This window comes from Thamnophis sirtalis, unplaced genomic scaffold (assembly GCF_051295495.1).
Source record: "Thamnophis sirtalis isolate CommonGarterSnake01/CBP01778 unplaced genomic scaffold, rThaSir2_p1.2 scaffold_1, whole genome shotgun sequence".
Lineage (NCBI taxonomy): Eukaryota > Metazoa > Chordata > Lepidosauria > Squamata > Natricidae > Thamnophis > Thamnophis sirtalis.
Genome location: NW_028261381.1, coordinates 150,556,566 through 150,565,167, shown reverse-complemented (window position 1 = coordinate 150,565,167; position 8,602 = coordinate 150,556,566). Strand labels below are relative to the sequence as shown.

Here is an 8,602-nt window from a genome sequence, read left to right as displayed (position 1 = left end):
TCACCACCTAGAGTAGCCCTTACACCCCAGCCTGATGTTATCCCCTGCAGAATGTTTCTGCAATGCCTCCCTATGCATGGCCAGGATGGGGATCCCAGTATAGGAGAAAGGCAGGCAAAGATGACAAAAGGCTTGGGGGGGGGGAGTGATCATAAATACAGGTAGGCTCAAATTTTTATAATTTGACAACAAGGATGCTGCATGTTAAATTTGAAGTCTGGTGACAAGTATTTTTTCAGCACTAGCCTTAATTTGGTTGCTGGATGAATGGACATTAAGCAAAGTCTACCTGTATTCCCAATATCCTCCTAGCCCATATATAGAAATTCAGATAAAAGTACATATATGGTAATTTTTTCCCTGCAGATTTGTTAACAAGTTCCTTGACCAATTATAAGAGGGATAGTAAATCACCAGAGTTTAATAAAGACTCCAGGCTAACAATATTTGAGACCAGGCATGAGATCCAATGCTTGAGTCCTGTTTTAGATTCAGTGTTGTATTGGCCATTTATCTTGGAGTAGGTACAATGGTCCTAAGGAAATTTGATTGGATGTTTTCTATTTGAATTCCATACTGTACTCGTGTGTCAAACTGGTGGCCCATGGGCCTGATGCGTCATATGCAGGCCATGCCCATCCCAACTCCACAAAGGAAAAGTCACGAAATGTCATGTGGCGGCAACATGATGCGAGTTTGACAGCCATGCTGTACATGTATCAATTGTGCAATTGCTTTGACCGGAAAGTGCTTAGTGCAGCCAGGCAAGTATACTTCCTTGTGTCCTGTACCAATAAGATGGGCTTGGTGATCTTTTCTGCTTTTGAAACAACATAGCTATTATTTTGAAAGACAAAGCTTATATATATATATAGGTAGGTAGATATATATATAATGTTTTCTGAGGTTTTCGCGGGTGTTAGTATGTAGGTCTCTAGTTGTTCGGGTTTTCTCCCGCGTAGAATTGGAGATGTCTTGGCGATATATATATATAGATAGATAGATAGATAGATAGATAGATAGATATAGATATAGATTATATATATATATATATATATATATATATATATATATATATATATATATATATATATATATATATATATATATATATATATATATATATATATATACACACCGTTTAACTTGTTCAGCTGTGTTATTTTTGATTGATCATTTGTATTTCTATCTTTGATTTAAAGAAACTAAAATTTTGGTTTTATCATAAAACCATATACTTATCTTTATAATAGCTTGACAGTTTTCAGTACATGCTTCAGGCCATTTTCAGTTTGGGGGAATATTAATACATCATCTACATAAACAAAGATTGGGAATCTTCTATCAGCAAGTTTAAGGGCACGAATGAAAGCTTTAAATTAAAGAATGCATATAAATATTGAACCACGATTAGGGTAATATATTGTACAACCCCGTTTCACACCTCTGGGGATGTTTTGATGTCATTAGAAAGCTCCCCCTGCTGACTGATCTGATTCTTAATTAAGTCCGTCTTTTCTTGCAGCTTCTTGGCCTTTTGGCTAAGATCAAGCGTCAAAAATTGCCTATAAAGGTTCTTGCACCCTATGTAACAGCAAATTTCCGGGTGCTGTTTTCTTTGTGCTAAGCCGACACAACAGCATTAATAATGGAAATGATGAGGCTGATAGCATCTCATTCATGCTCTCTGCGACCTACTTTCTCTCAGTCCTGGAAAGCTGCAGGCCCAGGAAGAAACCGGAGTGACGTCATAGGCATCACTCAAAGGTCTCCTCCCCCCCAATCCGCCAGGCATCAGCTCTTCCTTCTTCCTCCCCCGTCGATCTGAGCATCCGGGTTCTCAATGCATTATATTAAAGTAGGGAGTAAGAATAAGAGTAAGCATAGTAGAAACGACTGATAGTTGACTTTTGCCCGCCCGAGACAGAGAGAGAGAGTGAGAGAGACTCGGCTGCCAGGCGGAGAACGCATCCTCTCGCTCAGAGGAACGTTAAAAAGAAACGTTACGGCTCCCGCGCGCACACACCCCCGGCCTCCGTTGGAGGGCGTTCGATGCCGGACGCATGCGCACCAAACCAAACCCGAGCTCGGTCCCGGTCTCCTCCAAGTCCCGTCCCCCCTCGCCCAAGCCGCGCGCGCGCGCGGGAGGGTGGCTCCGCTGCGCGTGCGCCATCTTCGCTCTCTTGTTAGTCCGCCTGCCTACAGGAGCCGAAGAGCCGAGCGGCGCGGGGCGGGGGGGGGAGGGCGGGAGGAGAAGGAGAAGGAGGAGGAAAAGAAGCGGGGTGTCGTGGGAGGCTGAGCGTGCAGGCAGCCCGGAGGACGCCGCCGCGAGAAGGAAAGGCTTACGGGGAGGAGGGAGGGGGCGCGGGAGAAAGAGAAGCTGGAGGAAGAGTGAAGGAGGCAGGCAGGCAGGAGAGATGAGCGCTCGGTTCCTCAGGAGCAACGAGGAGGAGCAGCGGGAGCAGCCCCAGCCTCTGCGGCCGTGGTTGTCGTCGTCGTCTCTGCCGTGCGAATGAACTGAGGCGAAGCCCCCTTCGCCGGCTCGGCCCGGCCCGGCCTACTCCAGTGCTGTCCTTTCAACCCCCTTCTTCTGATAGCCGCCTCTCCTCCTGGCTCGCCTGGGCTGAAAGGTAAGCCGCTGCGGTTGGTGGCAGAGGTCGCGCCAAGGCCTGTGAGAAGGTAGAGGCCGCCGCCACCGCCTGGAAACTCGGGGCCTAGAAGCGAGACTTGCTTGTGCATGTGGGGATAGAGGGTGGGGGTGGGGGTGGGGGTCGGTATCATTGTAATCCCAGATTCCCCCCCCCCACCTTGTTAACCCAGCTGGCGTTTGGGAGAGAAGGGGGTTGATGGGCGGCTTCACTAAGGGAATTTGATACGTCAGGGCAGCTTACACTGCTTTTCTCTCTCTGTGTGTGTGTTGTGTGTAGGTGGTGCCGGCGGCTTCTCTTCTCCCCTGTAGAATCGTATCATATTGTTCACCTTGATTGCGTTGTTGTTGTTGTTGCTCGTTAATCATGGGATTGATACCGTTTGGAACCGCGCGTTGCGTTGTCACTGAGGATTTATTGCTCTGTGCAAGCCTTTAATAAAAGTAATAAACTAAAAGACCGTACCTTCCAGGCCCAGGTAAGGGCAGCCGGCAGGAAAACGATGAAGTTTAGGGAATAGAGTGACAGAGGTGGAACATGCGTGCCTTCAGTTTGGGGTGGCTTTTTGCTTCGGTCCCACCCCTTCCTGCCTGCTTTTGAAAGAGAAAAGTGTATAATTGGTAAGGCGCTGTGGTGATCTGGAATAAAAATGCTGAAATCAGGCATCATCTTGGTTAAGACCAGGCAAAAATGTAGAAACTGCTGCTCCCCGTATGTGTGAAATATATATATGTAAACTTTATGTCTATTAAAAACTACAAGTCCAGAATATATTTTGAAATGTGTACAGGTATTATAGGTGGAGAGCAGCTTTGCAGATGCCATTATTTGCATAGGTTTTTAAAATGTGTGTAGGAGGCATATATATATGAAATAACAAACAAGAAATATATATATGTGTGTGTGTGTGTGTGTCTAAAGCACATTTTAGCAATATTCAAATGTAGTACATCTTGCAAAAGTTATAAATGCATTCAAAGGCAGGTTCGTTTAGAAGAAAAGCCGGTTCCATTTTAGTATAATACATTTCCAGCTACGCTTTGTATGCTAATTGTTTATGATGTTTTCCATACATGTGTTGTAGAAAGTTCTTAAATGAGTTTAGACTCCCTTTGTTTTGGATCTGATTTCTCTGTGTTCATTGTTCTTGTCAACTCAGTCCAGTGATGACGTAGCATGATGTTGTTTTTTTCTCTGGAGAGACAGAAGTGGGCGAAGAACTCATTGTCTGCTAAGCTTTATTAAGCATGATTAAAAGCATACTTTCCCCTCCTGCTGCAAGCGTTCTGTCAATCAGACAGATATAACTGTTTAGAAGATTCCATATACTATAAGATAAGATTTGTGCTTGATCCAATTTGATGAGTAAATTCAAACATACAATATTTATAAAGCAATATACCTTACATGTCCTAATTGCATAGCTTATTACTGCCCTTTTAAAAAAAATGGGAAGGAGAAATTTATGAAACAAAAAAAAATTGAAATAAAATTCTTTTTTATGATATTTGGCATAGTCAATAGAGGCTGTAGGCACCATTATTTTCAGGTGACAGAATATGCCCAATGGGATGTAGATACTTTGTAATTCTTTAAAAGCCTGGAAGGTACCCTTTTAGCAGTCATTTTGAAATTTAAGATACTGTACAAGTTACTGTGGCTTGGTGTAGTCTCTGCTAATGTAATCTGTATTTTTTTAATCTATGTATGTAGATGTAATTTATTCTTTAGAAGTCCGTCAGGTAGTCTTGTTTTAAATATAATTCTGTAATTTAGGATACATGACTTTATCTTGGTCTACCTAATATAAGTCAAATTTTGTGTCTTTTATACTAGTACAACCCAAGTACACTTGCATGCATTTAATATATATTGTGTTAATGTAGCTTTTAGCATTGAGGAGAAATAAAACATATTGACACCCTGAGGTATAGAGGTATCATCTTATCTCTGGATTTGATTATATGTAGTTCCTATAGCTTAATATTGTCTTAGATTTAAAACTGAAATATTTTTTGAAAAGTTGAGATAGCTGGAATGCTGAATGAAGAAGTGTTCTTTTTATACACCTTGATTATATAATCTACACAGTTCTGGTGCTGATATTTTAAAATAAAGAGGTTTTTATATAGCGGAGTAAGCTTCAGAATGAATTTTCATATCAGAGTATAGGCTTGTAGTAGAAAGTATTTTAACATGTTTTGAACCTGTTTTAAGATATTCTTTAAATCATGTATTTATATGGTTTTATTATGTTGTAAACTGCCCAGAGTCACTTAGGTATAGATATTAAATGAATAAAATATTAATGTATGTGCTGTATGCTGAAGAAACTCTAGGTGGCTTGCAAAATATTTTATTCAATTAATATGGCCCACCCATCTCAATGTGGCAAGCAGAATTAAAATAAAAAACCTCCTATAAAATATAAAATGTGGGCAGCAGAGAAACAACTAAGACTATTGAAAAACAGGTCCCCGTTCACACTTGGCGTCCCAGGCTCAGGCACAGAACCAAATCTTTAGGGCCCTACGAAAGACCAGCAACGTCAAACTATCCTGATCTCTGGAAGGAGAATTAAATAGATATAGTAAAGCACTTATGATATATCAGATAAAAACTAAAAATAGTAATCATAATTTTATTACTTCTAATTTTGGTTACTTATCCAAATGTTTTCTGCATGAGAACTGCCTTTACCATCTTCCATCAGAACAAAAGGGTGGGGTTTTACCTGATCTCATGAGCCTGCTCTTGGCATGGAAGGGGGCTGCAACATCTGAATGCATTTTTCAGCTCTCAGCTTCCCCCATGGTTCCTCAGAAAGCATCCTTTCTCTCAGAACTAGTAGAATGGGTATAGTGTTCTTGGAAAAGTTGTAAACATGGTAAGAGAGACAATTTGATGCAATGGTTAAAGTTGTAGGACTAGAATCCAGGAGACTGTAAGTTCTAGTCCTCTCTTAGGCATGAATATTACTTTGATGGTTTTGGGCCAGCCACTCACTCTCGGCTCAGCTCATGAGAATGTTGGAGAAAAGCAGAAGCATTATGTATTTTATTTTGTAGTGCACAAAATAAAGATGGAATACTAGTACTGATGTTAGCAAGAGGCCAAGCTTTCCCTCATCAGCACTTTGAATCAGGCCTGGAAGCTTATTAGCAGCCTGTATAGCTCTGGCAAAATAAGATACCAACTAGTGCTGGTCAGCATGCTGAACAGCAGCTGCCTTTTGTGTCAAGTACAGCTCCCATAAAAGCAGCTTACGGTAATCTAACTAATAGATATAACATTGGCAAATTTTCAGCAACTAGCAGGTTGAAGTAATTATTGTTTTACTTGCAGATTAATGTTATAGGTCTGTGAAAGAATAATATTCTGTTTATTGAGGATAGTGGAAATTAAAGAAAATAATATTTATATGTGCAATTGATGAAGGCTAATTCTAAGCATGGCAGAATAATATTTTCTACCCAATGGAGCAGGATTGTCTTTAATGCAATATCAGCTCTGGAAAATTCCACTTCAACCCTTTAAAATCATACATGGTTTTCATAAACTTTATGAAACATTGGCAATCAAGATTTATTAATGTTTACTTGCTAAAATAGAATTAATATAAAGGATCCTAATTAATAGTTGAAATGTAAAGAATGGTTTACTTTCTTTAATTTCTCACTATACTCAGAGTGGGGAAAAGTTCCCATTATACATATGAGAAACTGAGGTTGAGACTAATGACTTCCTTAAAAGCTGCATACAAGTAAACTTTCAATATAATTTGAGAGGGTATTCATTAAAGCAGAATGTTAGTTAAACCTGCATGGGATTTTACGCATATGTGAAATTGGAATGAGATTTTGTAAAAATCTGTAAAATACAGATTCTGTCTTTTACACTGGAAGCCTAGTAGTTGAACTCCATTACATTAGGAGATTAATGATTTTATCAGATCTAAAATCAGCACACTCCCTATTTACCAACTTTTGTTCAAACTTTGATTTATTCAGGCTTTCATATAGTTTTCTAGACATGCATCTAGATCAGGGGTGTCAAACTCAAGACCCGCAGGCTGGATCGAGCCCGTGGGGTGCTTAGTTCTGGCCCACGGGGCTGCCCTGGAAACAGCAAAGGACCAGCCTGTAGAGCCTCTGCCAGCAAAAACAGAGCTCGCAGTCCTCCCAAGCTCCGTTTTTTGCTGGCAGTGCACTCAGGCTACTACAGGCACCTCCAACATGAGTGATGTCAAACTGGCCACGCCCACCCCTGCTCACCAAGGTCAAACATAACTCTAATGCGGCCCTCAATGAAATTGAGTTTGACACCCCTGATCTAGACCATTCATCTGACTGTAACTGTCTTACATTAAAAATGTCTAACAGAATACATTTTCAGAACAAAATAAGGTTTTTGGCACTTTACATTTGACTTTGGTTGTACAAGCAATTTGGTTGGATGAATTATCTTGGAAATAATATAGGGACTGAATAGGATGTGTTCTAATCTGGTTTTAGTTTGTGGAGATTTTTCTGTTTACACAAGTAGCATAAAGCACTAGAGTCAGGTGTTCAATTTTTTATTTATGTTTGTTATTTGAGATAATCAGTGACAGCTTCAAATCCTATGGGAGGTAAGGATTTTCACTTCTAACCATAATCTTTAAGATTTACAGACATATTAGCACCTAATGCTAGACTGTACTTATCCATGATGTATGTCCTAGACAACATGGAATACCATCTCTGGCAGCTGTATTCACCTTTCCCTGTCTAATTTTTCAGCCATTTTTGTTGTGAGTTGTGAGGAATCATTTTTTGCTTCATAAAAATAAATATCCATGGCGTCCAATCAAGTTGTGGTTAAATGCTGGATGTAGAAATCCTAATCTTTCTCCCACTCCGGAGTTTTGTAATATAGGGTGAAAAATGGAATTAGAGATGCTGTCACAGAAATAGTTTTACTTTTCAGCCATTCTTAATTACCTATGGTACATGCTCAGAGGAAGAGTCAACTGTTGAGTAACTCATATCCAGATGACATACCAGTTAAACTAGGATAAGTTAAAAACAAGTTAGAATTTTGGATTGGGCCAACCAGATTAATGTTTTTCAGTAATGGGATCACACTTCTACAGGTAGTCCTCAACTTATGATTAGTCACGGTATCCATTCAGAGTTACAATGGATTTACGTGAGACTATTTGCAACCTGGTTCTGAAGTTCTAATGGCTGTGCCACCCCTGTGGTCGCATGACTGCATGTCAGATGCTCTATAATCAGCCCACATTTATGGACATTTGAAGCATCCCCTCATCACATGACCTCTTTATATGACAGTTTTGCTGAAAAAGCATTTACTTCCAGTGTTCTGCAATACCATCTCATAGCAAACCATTGGTTAAATTAAAACCAACAGCATTCATTTAATGACTACCACAAAAATGGTTGTAAAATCAGATCAGTCATATGGGTGACTGCACTCCCCCCTCCCCCGTGCTCCCCATGCATGTGCGTTAGAGACCCAAAAACCAGCTGCCCAGTGTGAGGCACGCGCGCATGCGCAGTGGAGCTGAACTGGGCCAATGCTTCACATGCCGGCAGAAAGGACTCTGCATGTCACCTGTGCAATGCATGCCATAGGTTCGCCAACACGGGCCTATGGAAACAATCGAGTCAGCCACTGAACTATTTATTCTCTCAATACTTTTAAAGACATTTGGTCCCCTGAACCATATGAGCTCCTAAAACCTTTCTAACTTAGCATTGTATATCAGCAAATCACAGAAAACCTATTTCAGTTTATTTTATGGATTGTACCTGTAATGTTAGTATAGAATCTAAAGTTACTATAGTTTAAATAATTGGAATAGCTTGCTGTCTTGAAGTATAAATAACAAACAAATAAATCACACAGAAAAAACCTATGTGACAAATCATGAAGCCAGTTCTCTATAG

At 40.3% G+C, this 8,602-nt stretch overlaps 1 protein-coding gene across 5 annotated transcripts in view; it reads left to right on the top strand.

The window, feature by feature from the left end:
* The first annotated feature begins 2,257 nt into the window (after positions 1-2,257).
* PPM1A (protein phosphatase, Mg2+/Mn2+ dependent 1A) overlaps positions 2,258-8,602 on the top strand; it is a 32,985-nt gene continuing 26,640 nt past the window's right edge. For 2 of the 5 annotated variants that reach the window (XR_015698337.1, XM_087727617.1), the window contains exon 1: positions 2,258-2,630. The gene's annotated coding sequence lies outside the window, so the exon portion shown is untranslated. The remainder of the gene's footprint in view (positions 2,631-8,602) is intronic. The other 3 variants (XM_087727595.1, XM_087727609.1, XM_087727602.1) reach the window with 3 other exon arrangements.